The sequence below is a fragment of the Sminthopsis crassicaudata genome, chromosome 6 (assembly GCF_048593235.1).
Source record: "Sminthopsis crassicaudata isolate SCR6 chromosome 6, ASM4859323v1, whole genome shotgun sequence".
Lineage (NCBI taxonomy): Eukaryota > Metazoa > Chordata > Mammalia > Dasyuromorphia > Dasyuridae > Sminthopsis > Sminthopsis crassicaudata.
The window spans coordinates 194,926,500-194,944,169 of NC_133622.1; the positions used below are offsets into that span (position 1 = coordinate 194,926,500).

The 17,670-nt window shown below is 36.2% G+C and overlaps 1 protein-coding gene across 10 annotated transcripts in view; it reads right to left on the reverse strand.

Annotated features, from left to right (window-relative positions):
* The window catches only part of PCGF3 (polycomb group ring finger 3), a 95,622-nt gene that overhangs the window by 56,299 nt on the left and 21,653 nt on the right, over positions 1–17,670 (reverse strand). For all 10 annotated transcript variants that reach the window (XM_074274459.1, XM_074274454.1, XM_074274455.1 and 7 more), the window contains one exon: positions 9,473–9,563. The gene's annotated coding sequence lies outside the window, so the exon portion shown is untranslated. The remainder of the gene's footprint in view (positions 1–9,472; positions 9,564–17,670) is intronic.

Below are 17,670 nucleotides of genomic sequence, written 5' to 3' on the forward strand. Positions count from 1 at the left end.
TTTGGGTCTTCCTTGTTTCTAAGACAGCCCTCTATCCACGACACCACACTACTTAAATCAGTGTTAAAAATGAGTTAAGTGGGAGAACACAGTGATATTTTTCTAGTTCCTCCTGAATCACAAGGTTCCATGTATTTCTTTCAAATGCATTCTCAGAATTTGATGAAAATTTATGTGCCTGCACACACATTCTCCACCTCCCTCTCCTCTCCCTTCTCCTCTTCTCTGTCATTGACACAAAGCATTACAAAATGAAATAGCAATGAAATTTCAAAATAAATTCATATTTGCACATCCCATTAAGGTTTATAAAGCATTTTATTCTCAATCACTGTGTGGTAAGAAGTATATTTTATTGCCTACATTATAAAGCTGATAAAAACCCAGGCTCTCCATGTAAGTAAACTTGCTTGTAGTGCCTATTAAATAGTACAGAGTCAAACCAAGATCTCTTGCTTCTAAATCCAGAGTTTTATTATGCTGTCTCTATGTTATTTATCATTTGGATTTACATTCTCCCTTCTTTCACTAGAGGAGTAATTTTAAGAGCTGGCTTTTGTAACTCACAGACAGGTAGATAGTGACACTACAAGATTTCACACAAGGGTGCTATGGAATTAGTTTTATAATTTTCAAAAAAAAAAAAAAATTTTGGTATTGAGTTTCTGTTGTGAAATTTGTCAAATAAAGCAATCTTCATTGCTTTATTTAAGTTTAAAAAGCTTTTGCCATAATAGGGTCAACATACTTCTCCAGAAAAATATAAAATTTGAAATGTACCAATTCTAAAGTCCTAAATACAATTTTGAACAAATTTCTTAACAGTGAAGGCTGAAAATTTTCAAGTGAGAAAGATGTCACCAAGAGTAGATACAGGTACAAGGCCAACATTCTCAGAATGACGTGTTAAAAGTTTTACCAGGGCTTGCTATTAAAATTAGTGAAAGGCTATATTTAATTCTCTCATACCTATAAATCTACCAATTAGAGTTTAGTCAAATAACAGCTTTTCTCTTCTCTCATCTAATTTATCAGCATACTTCCAGCAGCAGTTTCAAGATATTCCTTCCAAAATATGACCAACAGAAGCAGTGCTAAGCAGTGTATAAAAAGCAGATTTTGGAGTTGAGAATGGAAGGAGTGGGAAAGGTGATGACAAAGTATTAGGTGCTTATAAATTTCTGGGAATTGTGTTAAGATAAAATATAACTGAAAATTTAGTGTTTCAAAAATTTCACTGCATAAGAAAATGGAAAAGTAAAATGGTCCCAAACATCTATTATACAATACAGCACGAGATCTGTGATTTCAACAATGTATTGCTCCTTATGATTCCAATATAACTCATTCACGCCTGCTCATCCTGAATGATTGTTTCCCTAAATCCTCCATAAATTCACTTCAGGAGTCCATTCAGTATATTTGCCAGACTATCATCAGTGATTGCTCACTCTGGCTGTGAAATGGTTTGTTTTGCAAATCTTTCATCAATTTCCACATAACTAATGTCTTATACATACTTAGTTGCAGTCATCTTATGTTCACCACACTTTTCTGTGATCCCTAACTTCAATTTTTTGAAGACTGAAGACTTGAAGCTATACATCATCACTAGAAGAATAATGTTACTGAAAAGATTGTTACCTTTGCTTCAGGAAGAAAGCCTGGTTGGCTTGATATGCCTTAGATTAGGATAGTCCTAGAAACAGGACAGTTTTGAAAGTTACATGTTAAATTAATTATGAATTTAGAAAACAGATGTAGATGAAAATGTTCATTCTACCTGATGCTTGTTAAAAATCACAAAAGAAAAATAAAAGTATATAGTCATATTGTGGGACTTAAATGCCCTAAGTATATGCCAGAAAAGCAATTTCATAATCCCCAGATTATCAGACAAATTTACACTGCCCTGAGGAAAAAAAAGCGGAAAATATAACAATCAATCCCGAAAAATGCTCTTCTAAAAGGGAAGATTTACTTGAAGAACTAGAAGCTGATGAAAGTTTACAAAGAAATAATCAAAATTCAAAATCTTGAGAAAGCAAAAAGGAAAAAAAAAGGAAAAAAAGGAAAAAAGTTAATATAACTGGCAGAGAGAAAAGAAAACGGATTTGGGAGTTGGATTTAAATCCTACCTGTCACCTGTTAGCTGTAGTCACAGGAATGAGTGATGGTAATGGTGATGGTGAAATAAAAATTATAGCATTTTTAGCACTTTAAAGTTCACTTTATCCTCACATGATCCTACTATTTTAGACAGACAGATGCTAAATTAATTCCTCCATGGTCACTCACACAGATATAGATGTTGAAGGGCAGATCTGAACTTTGGTATTCCTAATTTCAGGTCCAACTCTCCACTGGACCACCTAACTGCTAGATGTTACTTAATTTCTCTGGGCCTTAGTTCCTTCATCAGTGAAATGAAGAGATTGGAGTTCCTTATCTCTAAAAGTTCCATGATCTTGCAATTAGGAAAATTAATGGAAACAAATGCAAATTAGGGAAAGTAAATTTTCACAAGTTTCTGAATTAAAAAATATAGAAAAGCCTGAAGGCGAGAAGAAAGCAAAGGCGCTCAAGAACATAATTCTACAATCTCTAGAACAATCTCTGTCTCTTATATAAGAGACTAAACACGAACAAATTAGTGGCCATAATATGACCAAACCCCAAACCTCTAGAATGAAAAGATAAATGAGATAATGAATGTGATAATTATACCAGACCACTAAAGATGAATATATAAACAATAAAATTATATAAAAATGATTAAGTCAATTTGAATAATGACCAGGAAAGGAAAATAGATGGTAACAGATTTAAGGCTAAAAGTGACCAGTTCTCAAGCTTTTTTGTCTCAAGACCACTGAGACTTAAAAACGAGGACCACACCTTCCAAAAGCTTTTACATATATGCCTTATTCTTGTGAAAATGGTTTTGACCTACTAGACTTTCTAAAGACCTCAAGGACCTCCAAGGGTCCTGGACCACCTTTTTGAGAACCAGAGATCTGGATCAATTTGTTCATTTTACAGATGACTCAGAGAAAAGAAGCTTTTTGACCAGAATTACACAATAGCAAAATAAAAATTTGACTCCAGATATTCTCTAACTCCAAATTCTTGTCTACTCTGGAATCAGCTACCACCTATTTGAGATATTAAGAATTAAAGAATACTTTTTAAAAATCTGGTTGTACTCACATTAGCAAAACTAGTAGCATATATCAAAGTGCTTTAAAAATGAATGTATATTATATTAACATATTTAGCATCTATTGGTCAACCTGCCATCACTGGGGAAGGGGTGGGGGGAAAAGAGGGAAAAAGTTGGAACAAAAGGTTTTGCAATTGTCAATGCTGAAAAATTATCCATGCATATATCTTGTAAATAAAAAGCTATAATAATTTTTTTAAAAATGAATGTATCATTTTAGAAAGTAATAAAGGGGGGCAGCTAGGTGGTGCAGTGGATAGAGCACCAGCCTTGAATTCAGGAGGACCCGAGTTCAAATCTGATCTCAGACACTTAATACTTCCTAGCTGTGTGACCCTGGGCAAGTCACTTAACCACAGCCTCAGGGGGGGAAAAAAAAGAAAAGTAATAAAGGTAGAAGGAACATAAATACTTTGTAAAAAAAAAAAAAAAAAGAAAGAAAGAAAGAAAGAAAAAAGAAAAGCTTAATAATTATTAATAATAAAGCTTAATACCTAGAAGCAAGCTAAAGCCAAATAATCTATTTGCAAGCTAATTAATTTTTTTAGCCATAGCAATTCTCAAACTTTATTTTTTTATGTCGAGTAAAAAAAAAAAGTAAAAGAACATAAGAAAAACCCAAACCTTTCAAATGCTCAATAAGTAAAAAGCCATAAGGTATAATCAAGAATAAATTATGTGAAACTACAACTTAAAGACAACTGAGAGGCAATAGATGAAATTATGACTTCAAGCTTCAACTTAATCACTAGAAGTTTAAAAAATAGGATCCCAAGGAGAAGGCAACTGATTACTAAGTTAAAAGAATAGGATGAGAAGCAGGTAAGTGTTGCAGTAAAGAAAGCACTGGCCCTGGAACCAGGAGGACCCAAGTTCAAATGTGGTGAGAGAGGGAAAAACGTAGAGAGGGAGAGAACAAGAGGGAGAAAGCTAATTAATCCTGTTTGTCTCAGTAAAATGAGCTGGAGAAATGGCAAACTATTCTTTGCTAAGAAAACCCCAAATGGGATCACAAAGAGTAAGGCTTCTCTGAAACAATCAACAACCAAAGTAAAAAGCAAAGCAGACTTGAGACCCATTCTTTCTATCTAATATCTAAGTTTAAGAGCTGAATAAAGGAACTGAGACCCGTCTCAATGAATTTCAAAATTATATTTAATTATCAACACTGCCAATAAAAGAATAAAAATTACCCTACCAAAACCTAAGACTCACTACATCAAATCATTAAGAATTAAACACAGAGAAGTGTCACTTGGAGACAGAAAGTCCACAAAAACAAACATTAGGCAACAACAACTCAAGTGTAGTTAGGAAGTGATTGACATTATTTGAATCAGGTAGTACTAATATTAGTACTAATATTATTATCCCCACTTTACTGATAAAGAAATCAAAGTTCCAAGGAGGTAATGATTTATCTACACAACTACTAAGTGCAGAGCCAGAAACTTATCCAAGGGCTTCTGATTATAAATCCTAGACTCTTCTCACTACAATGTACTGCCAAGATCAAGAAAGACTGGCTGTATGTGTGTGGTCAGTCTGAAAGGTCATAATCTGAATATGAGTCGGTAATGTTGGGAATAGCTAACATGATACCAAGATATATTAAAAAGACAAGTACAGGTTAATGATACTATCTCACACTATTTATATATGTTTAATAGAGCTCTAAGTCCAGTTCCTGCCACTGAATTTTAAAAAGGAAGCAAAGAAACTTAAAGGTTGAAAAAACACTGGCTATTCTCTCCTTTCTGAACCAAATCTCTACTCTATCCTCCACTCTCAAATTCTTTTCCCCATTATCCTATCACCCACTGCCAAATACCAACACACCACTAACTGCCTCCTCAACCTCGACCCCCACTTTAAACTGCCCCCTCCATCTCATCCTTTTTTGCCAAGCATTTGAAAAACCAGCCATCATTTAGGGCATCTACTTCCTGTCTTCTGGAATTTGGCTTCCAACCTTCCTAAGTCAATTGAAACTGCTCTTCTCAAAGACAGCAATGCTCTCAATTGCCAAATCAAATGTTCTTTTCTCAATCCTTGTGGTTCTTGACTTCTTGCTTCATGGCATCCTACCGCCTGGTCTACACCACAACCATTATCATCATCTCCCTAACACCCAAACCCTGTCCACTAATCTAATCCAGCTGCTTCTGTTTTTAGAGGTAAGCACATGAAACCCACAAATACTTCCATCTGAACTTTCCTGTTTCCTTCATGCAATTTTTAAATGTCGCAAAGACTCTCTTTTATTGGCAAAACTTTCTCCCTCCTCCAATGAAGACAAAAGAAAAAAGAAAAACTTGAGTTTGGTTTGAGGTTTTTTTCCTGCATCTTGAATCCATGGCCTCTGTCAGAAGGTAAGCAACATTCTTCACCATGTATTCTTTGGAAGAAGCTGGTCAATGCATTGATTAAAATTCTCAAGTTGTTTTTTTCATAAAATACTAGTCTGCTTATATAAACTGGTCTTTCTCAGGGAATTCCTCAACACTGTTCAAATATGGGGATGTTTTGAAGAAGGTTCATGTATCAGCTATGGAGTTGGTCTAGACTATGGGTCTTTAACCTCTTATATTACAGATCCCTTAGTCAGTCTAGTGAAATTAATTCTCCTTTCTCAGAATACTGTTTTTAATGCACAAGACGTATTAAGTAGAAACATAAAGGAAACTAGGGAAATAACTATTCAAATACTTTTAAAAAATTAGTTTATGGACCGCAGGTTAACATTCCATCATCTTGACATCAGCTTCTCTAACTCTTAAAATTCTATTAGTGTATCTTTTCCAAAACAAATTCAATTTCAATGTTTTTTTGTTTTTTTTTACATGATGGAAGATACTCTGGGGTCTCCAGAGCTCTCTACCAGCAAAGACTTTAAATAGACCTGAAAAAAGACTAGGCCTCTTATTTTAGGACCAACATATCTGAGTGCTAAGATGCTAATTAGCAAGCTGGTCACTAGACTGACCACTTTTTAGGTCATAAACCCCATAAAACAAAACAGATTAAAAACAAACAAACAAACAAACAAACCATAAAATGGGTCATGAAGCTATTTTACTGATGAACTTAATTTAACTTTTGACACTAGATATGAGATCTTTGGCTAATAAATCAACAATCACTTAATAAGCTGGAGACAAAAATCAGACAGACATTGCCCTCAAAGATTTTAAATTCTATGGAGGGAGACAATATGGACATATGGATATCCAAACTATATACAAAATAAACAGAAGGTAATTTTAGAGTCAAGGTACTAAGGAAGGTGGAGGGAGAGTGTTAAAAGAAGGGTTTGTTTTGAGATGATCTCAAAAAAAACTATAGGTTCTAAAGTGAAAAACTGAGATGGGATTAAGCAATCAGGTAAAGCAAGGGGATTGTAAAGGACTGCAGAGTATATGAAAAAGAGTTATATAATAATATTGCTAAAAACCAAATGAAGAAATAAGTTGCAACTAAACAGAAGGTGACAAGTTTTCGTTAGCAATGTTAATAATAAATTAGTAAAATAAATAAGTTTTAATAGGCATCTTTTTGGGGGACTACTTGGTCATTACTATCACTTTGCATGTACATAACCAAACAAACATCCTTGAAGAAAACTGCAGCTTCTGCAGTAACACTGACTTTAGAGAATGAAGAAATAGAAACATTATATATGTAACTCAAAAAATATCTCTAAACCAAGTCCACATTACACATATCTTGAGAATCAGTGACTTCAATGCAAAGGCAAGAACTGAGGATTGGGGAAAAAAAAAAAAGTAGGAAAATAGGAAGGGGACTAAAAAAAATTAAGTCTCATGCCTGCATATCATGAATACTTTATTCAAGAATAAGCATGATTAAGCATAGACCCCAAAGAGATAGAAAAGGGAATGGATCCATATGTACAAAAGTATTTATAGCAGCACTTTCTATACTAGTAAAGAATTAAAAATAAAGCGGGTAGCCATCAGTTGAGGAATGGCTAATGAGATGATGAATGGAAAGGAATATTATCGCACTTCAAGATATGACAAAAAGGATAAATGGAAATCTGAGAAAACATATATGAACTGATGCAGAGTGAAGGGAGCAGTCAGGAGAACTATTTATATGACAAATAATAACCAGTTTTTCAACCAAAGCTACCCATCTCTGGACTCAAAATGCAAAATAACATACATTGTAAGACAGCCACCATGGGAGTCATTTGCAATATTTGCTTGATTTTAATTATCTATTACAGGGTTGGGTTTTTGTTTGGGGGGTTGAGGTGTTGCTAATATGGCTGGGAATCATAAAGTACCACAATCTCCAAAGAATAAAAAAAGTGGGCCACCTAAGAGGCCAGAGATATCTTCTTGAGAGAGATGTCTTTTCTCTTTCTGATATTCTCCTGAGGGCCCATTATAAGCCATAGGAATATAACAGCCATTCAATCAATACCTCAATGATCTTTTTTATATGTTGAGGCATTTTTCTCATAAGTAGAAGCATAAAATGCTTGAGATCAGGTACTATATTCCTATTTCTTTGAAATCCGTTTAGAGAGACTAGTCTACAGCCCTGCTGTCCACTTTCTCAACCCCACTGAGCTCAATGTTGACATACTATGTTCATTCTCTATCTGCCTATTCCTTTCACTGCACTCTCTGGAATTCCCAGTCTATGACTCTTATTCTAGTGATTTTCGGGTCCTAATGAGTTCAGGTACCTCCTGGATGAGGATTTAGCTTCAGATTTACACTGGATGAGGATTACACTCTCTAGTACTGGTGGTACTTTTGCTCACAGTTCTAAGTGGGGAAGGCAGGCAGACCCTCCCTCTGCCACCATCATTCAGCACTCGCTCCTACGGTGAGGTTCCTAATATCCATACTAATCTGAATCCTACAACTGATATTTACTGACTTGGGCACACTTTTCCAATTCTCTCAAAGAATTCAATACTTGGCTCAGCATTCATCACCATCCCAAGTGCTCTCCTACAGAGGATGACTGACATGTCCTAATTTCCCATCTCCTTGATTTGCTCAACCCCTCTATATTCCTTCCACTCTGCCTCAGCTTCATAAAGAGATGGCCACACCTCTGAGTCTGCCATGATGACCCATGAGGAGCTTGCCAACAGCTGTTCCATTTCCCTGATGAAAGTCCTTTGTCACATGACAACATCCCATCATTCCCTATCTCCAGACTTAATTCTTTGCTCACAGTGAACCTGCCATCTCTCACCTGTCCTTATTTCACCAGACCATCACCCTCTCCTAGGATATCTGCTTCCTTTCCTAATCGTGACTCATGAACTATCTCAGCTCTCTTCTTTCTTCTCAGCCTCCCTACTCACCATCATGTTATGCCCGGTCATTGTGACTGTACTCGGGCCCCATTCTCTCTCCAGCACTGCCAAACTTCCTAATAACGGTCAAAAACACTATCCCCTTTCCAACCTGATTTCCAGTCTTGCTTCCACCCTCCCTCTTCCTTCCCACTCACTGTACAGATCCAATCAGGATTGAGGGAATCTAGCCCTTTGCACCTTGAGAACATCTCTTGTGTTCACACACTTTCCCCACTTACACAGCCACAGCCTAGTTTGGGCCCTTGTCATCTTGTGCTTGGAGCAGCAATTGCCTATTCGATGCGATACCCTGCGCACTCCAATCCATCCAACATGCAGCCATCAAAGGGATTTTAAGATTCCTTGTCCAAGAAACCCCCCACTGTCTTGGGGATCAAAGAGAAATTCTTCAGTTTGGCATTTTAAATTGTCTTTTACATTTGACTCTTCATTCAGTCACAATGTTTGCTCAAACGACCTTTCCGATCTCCCTGTTCAGCTCAAGGCCACTTTTCTCCTTATACCCTTTCTGTTCTTTTTTCCCTTCCCACCCTCACCTACTTTGTGTCCTTACTTTCTCTATAATGATATGTGTGAATGTTGTCTCCCTCATTTGAACTAAAGTCCTTAAAGGAAAAGGAAGGCTGTCTCACTTGTGCCTTTACGTACCAAGTATGAGAAGGCCTGGCACACAAGAAGAGCTCAATTAATGCATATTACCTGATTAGGCACTTACCTTCCTTCTGATTGGAGCATGGGTTAGGGAAAGACTGCACAGTTGGTGGCAATACTACAAATGTGCTACACTAGATTCTAGGATCTTTGCCAAGTACATGCTACATCACATATCTCTAATTTGCAGAAGTTTAAATTAATATTTCAAAAAAGAAAAATAAACTTACTTTAAAAACTAGTCTTCATTTTACTTGTAAAAATACTGATGACAGTGTACCACTTCACGCAGCCTTATGATAGTTTGTGCAGCTTCCCAAGCTGAAAGAGATTAATGTACCATTATAAATGACAGCATGATATAAATATGACACTATCCCGCACTATGAAAATACATTCTCTAAACCTTGTATGTTTCAAGTTATGAATAATTTTTCCTATTAAGACAAACAGGAAAGCATTTGCCATATATATTTTATTTCATGTGTCTAAGTCGTAAACATGCATTCAAAGAGGTATACGCTCTATGTAAAAGCCCATTGTGAGGGAGAATAAATTATCCATTTCACTTTAGGACAGTACCACCTTTACCTCAAGCTTATTTCCATTACTCCTTTGCCTGTCCACTGGGGACAAGGAGAACAAGTCGAATGCTCTACAAAGTAGTAGAAATATCCCTATAGATACATAGCTCAGAGCAAGTCTTATACTAGACCAAATAAATACACATTCAGTCCAGAAAGTAAATTTGAAGGCACTGAGGGAGGGATTCTTAATATATCTGAAATAATGAAAAATATCCAATGCTTAAAAAGAATAGAAATTATTATAGAAAAAGCAAATGAAAAACTATCAATAACTAGCAATTCATGTTTACTTTCCCCTCTCTAGGAAATCTTTATAAATAGTCAACACACAAACTGAAGATATTTTTGATGAAGGATTTAAAAATCAATGAAAGAACAGATAAATTTTTAAAAAACATTATATAGGAGTCTACATATTTATAGCAACATAGTGACAGAAAGGTATAAAGAATATAAGATCCCACTGGGTGTTTATTTAAAAACATCCAATTTGATAGCGTACCTTATCAAGCATTTGTCAAAATCATACAAAATTCACGCAAAAACAAGCATGATGCATAAAATGGGAGATCTATATCGCCAAAAGTGTTTGCCATAGAGGAAGGCTCATGTAGTTAGATGATAAGTAGTTCTCAACAGAGAGCTGACCCTGTTTGTGGATGACATTATGCTTTTTCCATCTAGTTTCAGAATACAAGGAGAGATTCCTAAATGATATCCATAATTACTCAAGTGAGTTTGCAGTATGTATTCATGAAAGACCAAGCAGAGGAAAAATGTTTACAGTCTAGGGCAGAGAGTTCAAACTCCTTGCCAAAATATTGCCAAATGGATTAAAATGTAATTGGGAAACATTCAGAAAGACATAAAAATGTGACACAGTTGTTAAGGTTGTGAGTTTTGTTAATTTTATTTGCTTTAACATTAAATTGTGTTATTTGTTAAATAGTGATTTTCTATTTGAGCCTGACATCACTGATCTAGATTATAATAGAACAACCAAGATATCAAAGAAGCACCTGTTCACATTTCTAATTTTTCTCATTTAGGTCGTTCAAAATTGCCAAGTTTAAATACCTACAGGGAGCCAACTTAATTCAAGAAATATTCAGTGGCTACTATGTACAAGGAATTGAGCCAAATAAAACAAAGTGTTCATTAAACCTTACTCTGTGCAAAGAATTGTACAAGATGCTAGAGACACACAATGAAAAAACATGACAATCCCCATATTCAAGGAGCTCATGTTCTAAGATAGCACAAGTTGGAGATTTCAGCTTAAAGTCAGATGGATTCTTGATGTGATGTAGTAAAAAACAAATGGTAACAGAATCTTCTCTAATGTTATTGCCATTAATAAAATCCTCTTCATTTCAGAGGTATCAACGACTTTGGTATCAAAAACTTATTTTCTAGATCTTCAGTAACTGTGTGTGCTGAGTAGACAGGAACCACATATCTACAGAAGTTCTAAAGTCACATCTCTAAAGGACAATGGCTTGATACAAAGGACAAGCCTTCAGCAGTGCTGGGGGTCCAGGTGGTACTCTGCTTCCAAAGCTCTTGGGTTCATCTGCCTCTTAGAAGCAGTGTTAGTTGGGCAATGGCCAGTATTACTAAAGATGTTGGGTTCCAGTCCCACAAAGGTTGCTCTCCTTAATGATGGTGGAAAGGTTGAAACTGGAGGCAAGGGCAATGGTCTAGAGAAAACTGGTTCCCAGGCTCTTAGGTTTATCTGCTCATGAATGGCCATTTCTCAGATTGTATATCACTAAATTGACTCACTAAATCTGGGGTCCATTGAAATGCCCCTTTCTTCTCTCATTAACTGTTTAGCCACTTCTCCCATTCTATAATTGTTTACACCCAATAAGGCTTTATTCAACTAAACAAAAGTATCAAAAAAACATATCCAATATTCTGTTCTCAGAGTCACCTATCTATTCAGAACAGGGGCACTGCTGTAATTATCTATTTTCCAGATAAGGTTTCAGTTACTGAAGAATTTTGACTTTATTTTGGTGATAGTTTCATTTTCCTTCCAACTTAAAAAGACTTCTGTTGAAGTCTTTTTTTGTTGAAGATGGAAGAAAATTTTCAATTTGGCCCAGTGTTATGGCCTATTGTCCATGATGCTATCATTCAACATGTTCTTAAATTTTATGATAGTTGCAAATGTGAAACGGCTATCTCTTTTTGATCAGTTAAAGTTTTGTTGACGTATTGTTTTTACATTAAAAACACAGATTAACACCACTCTTATAAGGTCTTTTTGTAACAAAGTAAAGCAATTAAGCAAAATTAACAATATAGTAGCTTTATCTGAAAGTATATAAAATATTCCACAGATGTAGCACTGTCCATCTATTTTTAACAGGAATCTTTTTTTCATTCCTACATGTATCATTTAAGAAAAAAAAAAAAAGGGGGGGGGAAGAAAAACTACATTTCTTTTAACATATATGCAAATTCCTCCATTGACATACATGCATATGCAAACACACACACTTCCTCACTGGTTCTCTGGAATCATGAATGGTTTAAGTTCTTACAGCTTTCAAAAGCTGTCTTTACAGTACTTTTATATAAGTTGTTCTCCTAGTTCCTCTTATTATTCAGTTTATAAGTCTTCAAAATTATTTTTAATGTTGATGTTATAATATCAAATGAGATTTGTAAAGTGCTTAGCTTTATACAGTTAAGTGCTACGTACATTTAGCTATTATTATTAGTATACTAGGGCAAGTTGTTCTCCTGGGTCCCCTTACTTTACTTGCTTCATTCCAAAAAAGAAGTCATGTCTCTTTGAAATTATTTCCTTCAATGTTACAATCCAATAGTATTCCATCACAATCAAATACAAATTATTCAGCCATTTCTCAATTGATGAGTATCCCTTTGGTTTCCAGTTTTTACCACTACAAAAAGTGCTGCAATAGGATCTTTTTCTGTGTCTGTGATTTCTTTTGGGTACAGCAATACCTAGAACTGGGTCAAAGGGCCTGCTGTTTCATTGACTTTTCTTATTTAATTCCAAATTGCTTTCCAGAATGGTTGCACCCATTCACAGATCCTCCAACAATGTGTCAATATATCTTTTTCCCACAGCCCCAAACATTTACTATTTTCCTTTTTTGTCATCTTTGCCATTCTGATGAGTGTAAGGTAGACTCTCAGAATGGCTTTCATTTGTATTTTTTTTTAATTACTAGTGAGTTGGAATTTTTTTTTTAAATATGGTTATAAGCAGACTGAGTTTCTACAGTTGAAAGCTTTTTGGTTTCTCATTTTTTTTCCCTTTTTGAGCTGATTTTTCTTGTGTAGCATGACAGTTGTGGAAAAGTGTGTAGAAGAATCACGTGTGTTTTACATATTAGATTGCTTACTGTCTAGGGGAGAAGAGGGAGGGAAGGGAGAAAAAATTTGGAATACAGGGTTTTGCAAGGGTGAATGTTGGAAATTATTAAAAAAAAAAAAAAAGATTTAAGTTTGGGAAACTTCATGATACATAAAAAGTCTTAAAATGAAGGATGAGATAGATAAAAGTATTATCAAATCATAGATTTTCAAACTGAAGAGATCTAACACCATTTCTAATCCCCTCATTTTACAGATAAGGAACAGGCCCAGAAGACTGTAATATACCTAATGGCACCTAAATAGTAAGTGAACAGGGATCTAACCTATGGTACCAAATCTTTTAATTTTTCAGAGAAAAAATTCCTTTTAATCTGAGGTCAATAGATTCTAGGAAGCCAGAAGACAAGAGAATATCCAGGAATAGGGAGTAACTGATAAAAACTGGAAACTACAATGAAGTGAAGGGGGATAGAGAGGAAAGTCTCCGAAGTCTGGGCATCCCCTTTAGTTTCTTGGCCCTCTCTTCTTTTTCTCTCCACTTTTTCCTTGGGCAATCTTGTTATTTCCATGGCTGCTGTTATTTATTTCTATGCATGGCCAATGGTGATAGATTGCTAACCCTACCCCTGCTGCTGTGAGGCAACAGATTACTGATCATTGATATGGAGAGGAACTGAGCGACAGTGCATTGTGACATAGAAAAAGACAGACAATATCCCCTTCAGGTGAGCCTGATACAAACCTTGGAGGGATAGATAATACAGCAGATGACAGTCAGGATTTCAAAAGATGAGAGCATTGGGTTCAATCGAATAAAATATATATATACATATATATATATTATTATTATTATTATTATTATTATTATTAAATAATTATTTAATTAATAACTTGATTATTTCATTTAAAACTGATTGGATCTGACCCTCAGCTAGTTTACTGACCACTATATACAGTGTATGGAGAACCATGAGGGGCCCTGAATCAGAAAGAACTAATTCCTTAACTGATTTATTTTATTAGATATGTTTAACATGAATTTAAAAAGATCATGGGCCATGATAGCTGTCCTCAAATATTCTGAATGGCTGTCATATGAAGAAAGGAAACTTAATGTGTTTTACCCCAAGGGACCACATCAGAATCAATGGATGGAGATTGCAAAGAAGCAAAGTTAAGCTGCATAAAGAAATACTTTTTGCTGAGGCAATTGGGGTTAAGTGACTTGCTCAGTCACACATCTAGGAAGTATTAAATGTCAGAGGTTATATTCAAACTCAGGTCCTCCTGACTTTCAAGCTGGTGCTTTATCCACTGCACCACCTAGCTGCCCTAATTCTTAATAATTTACAAAACAACCTATGTATTACCCACCTAACCCCACTATACAATCACTTAACAGGCACAGAACAGGAGATCTTTGTAATGATAACGTCAAGAAGACCTGGATTCAAACCCCTCTGGTGAGTTGTGGAAGTTCAGGGCAGGTCATTCAACTTCCCAGTTCTCCCTTAAATCCTAATTCCAACAATGTGCAGTCAGTCTCTCTAAGCCCCATTCTATAAAATGAGTTTATCGGATTCAATGGCGCTCAAGCCCCTTCCAGCTCTGTTCTAGTCCTGTGAGCTGGGTTCAGATCCCACTTCTGACACGGTAGCACTGGACAAATGGTTTAGTATGTTTGGGCCTCAGTTTAAGCAGAAGTCTTAAGAGGCCGGACTGGCATGCAAGGAGTACAGCTGGGCCTCCTGGCAGAGGTGGAACTTCAAGTCTAATCTTAATGAAGGCATGTGTGCTAAGCATCAGAAGATGGAAGGGTGAAGGGGAGCACTCCAGAAGGAAGCAACAGTCAGTGCTGAGGCAAGGGAAGAAGATGGAGGAAGCTGAGCAAGACGGCCGGCGTGGCTAGAGCCCAGAGGGTAGAAGGGGCCTTCAAGGATGAGAAGTGTGAAGAAACATGAGGAGTCAGATTGAGAAATGCTTTAAATGCCAACACAGGCACTTATATTTACCAGAGTTTACTGAGCCCTCAGGTTCCTTTGTGAACCAAGAGAACTTGGGCCACAGGTAGCAACAATACTGAAACAATAATCACCTGTGAGACAGTTCCTTTAACAAGACCATGACCCAAGACAGTTGTGAAAAATGCGACTGACCTCACCCCTCCGTGTTCCCCAGGAAGTTCCCATCGTACCACCTGAAGCCCTGGATCTCTTCCCCCAACATCTGATGCTCTTAGAGTGCAGAAAACCTGACTGCTCAAAGAACATTCAAGCCCTTGTCGCCCTGTCCAACGTGGCCCTCTGGTTCCTTAACCCCTCCTACCTGGGGACTCCTCTGGCCAGATAAAAGGAAAGGACTTCTGCCTTAGCAATCACTGACGTTAAGCACAGCAATGAGGAGCGACAGATCTCAGTGTCTTTATGTGGTAGAATGGGGAGCGGCGGTAAAGTGGCCCCACCACCTGGTTTCGTGAGGACTGCAGAAGGATGTCAGGGCGCTGAATCCCCAGAAGCAATGCCCCCAACAAAAGCACTTGGCCTTGGGCCTGCCAGAGTTAGTCTTCTTCCAAGCAGGGGTTCTGCTGGCCCAGAGAGCCGAAGCTGAGCTCTGATTTGTCTTACAATATAATTTGGCATTGGGTCCTGGATGTCTGAAGACTGATGCCTGAAATGTATGAGAACTCTCTGGAACTCTTTGTTCATCAAAAATTTGTCATCCTGCAAATAACTTGGTGACGAGCCTCCACTTACATTGGCTTATCCTCTCATGAGAGGCAGGCTGTCCAGTAGAAGATAAAAATCCTTCTAGAACCTGGATAACCAGAATACATTGAAGCACTGGAGGACTTCAAGGGAATAAAATATAAGCTAGAAATTTATAGTAGATACAGATAGTGAGTTTATTTATTAGTGTTGGGACATAGTAGACTCTTAATAGAAATGCAATTTCAAATGAAATTAAAGACGGAAATCACTTGGATTTTGAGATCTTGGGGAGCACATTGTGGCTGATAAAGCTGGACAGGAAGGTTTGGGCCAGTTTAGCAGGCGCTTTCAAAGTCAGTACCAAGAATTTATACTCAAGTCAATACAAAGTGAGCATCTCTTTTAAGTTTTTAAGCACAGCAGTTACACAAGCAAAATGTTATGTTATATGGCCACAATTGTGAAAAATGAAGTGAAAATATGATAAAGACAAGGATTAGTGAGTAGATATATTTCAAGTAAATTAAAGAACATAAGTAAAGAGGATAGGAGATGGAATAGCATTGTATAATAGAATGCTATAAAGAGAACATTTGCTGGTGTAAGAAAATCTAGGAACCAGAAGAATAAAAGGAGATTTTGGGTGAAGATGAAGCTAGAGCTTCATGTAACTAGGTAGAAGGCCATTTAGCTCTGGCAGAATTAGAAAGAGAATATATAGCTTAGCAGAGAAAGCCAGAATCCTTAACTTAACAAATAGACTCCCTGAAAACTATAGCAGATGTAACAAAAATCAATGATTTCATGAGACAATAAGAATAGGACAAAGATAAAAGATTGGAAAATTAAGAGTGTTTTGTTTTTTTTTTTTTTTTAATGTGGGGAGGGGCAGCTAGGTGGTGCACTGGATAGAACACTAGCCCTGAAGTCAGGAGGACCCGAGTTCAAATTTGACCTCAGACACTTCATACTTCCTAGCTGTGTGACTCTGGGCAAGTAACTCCAATTGCCTCAGGGGAAAAAATTGGGGGGGGTGGTAATTGATTTTCTAGTTTTTTTTAGTTGCACTCCTCATTAATTGAACTTTTCTTTCTTTTCTCTTTAAAAAAAAATAAGCTTTTAGAGATATAAATTTTCCCCTAAAGTTTGCTTTGGTCATCTTTAAAAATTCTATTTTTTCATTGTCATTTTTTATGTCATCTTATTTGGCATTTTTACGACATTTTCAATGCCATCTTTAGTAAAATGATCATTTCTATGATGTTTTCTTTGACCTATCATGTCCTTAGGATTAAATTATTTAGTCTCCATTTGATTTCTCATTTTTTTCAAAAAGAAGCTTCTTAATGGAAAAAACTCATTGTATTGATAAGTGAAAGCAAGAGCTGTTTTGAAAAATCAAATCAACTATTACCTAATTTGATTTTTAAAAAGAGGGAAACTGAATTCCCAGAGTCGAAAGTGAAAAAGGAATTCTCAACAAGCCTTATAAAACAAGCCACCTAAATCTTCCTGATTAGCTTTATCTGCATCTGCCACAATGTACTCCCCATATAAAACCTCAAAATCCAAATTATTTTCATCTTTATTTTTTTAAAAATTATGCTATTTAAAATTAGAAACTATACTGCCTCATATATTGCCTACATGTCAATAAAACTTAAAACATTTAAATAAACGAATATTTACCAAAGCATAAAATACCCAAGCTAACAGAACAACCCAATCTCAGAGAAGGAAATCAAATTACCAAAGGAAAAAACCCCAGGGTCA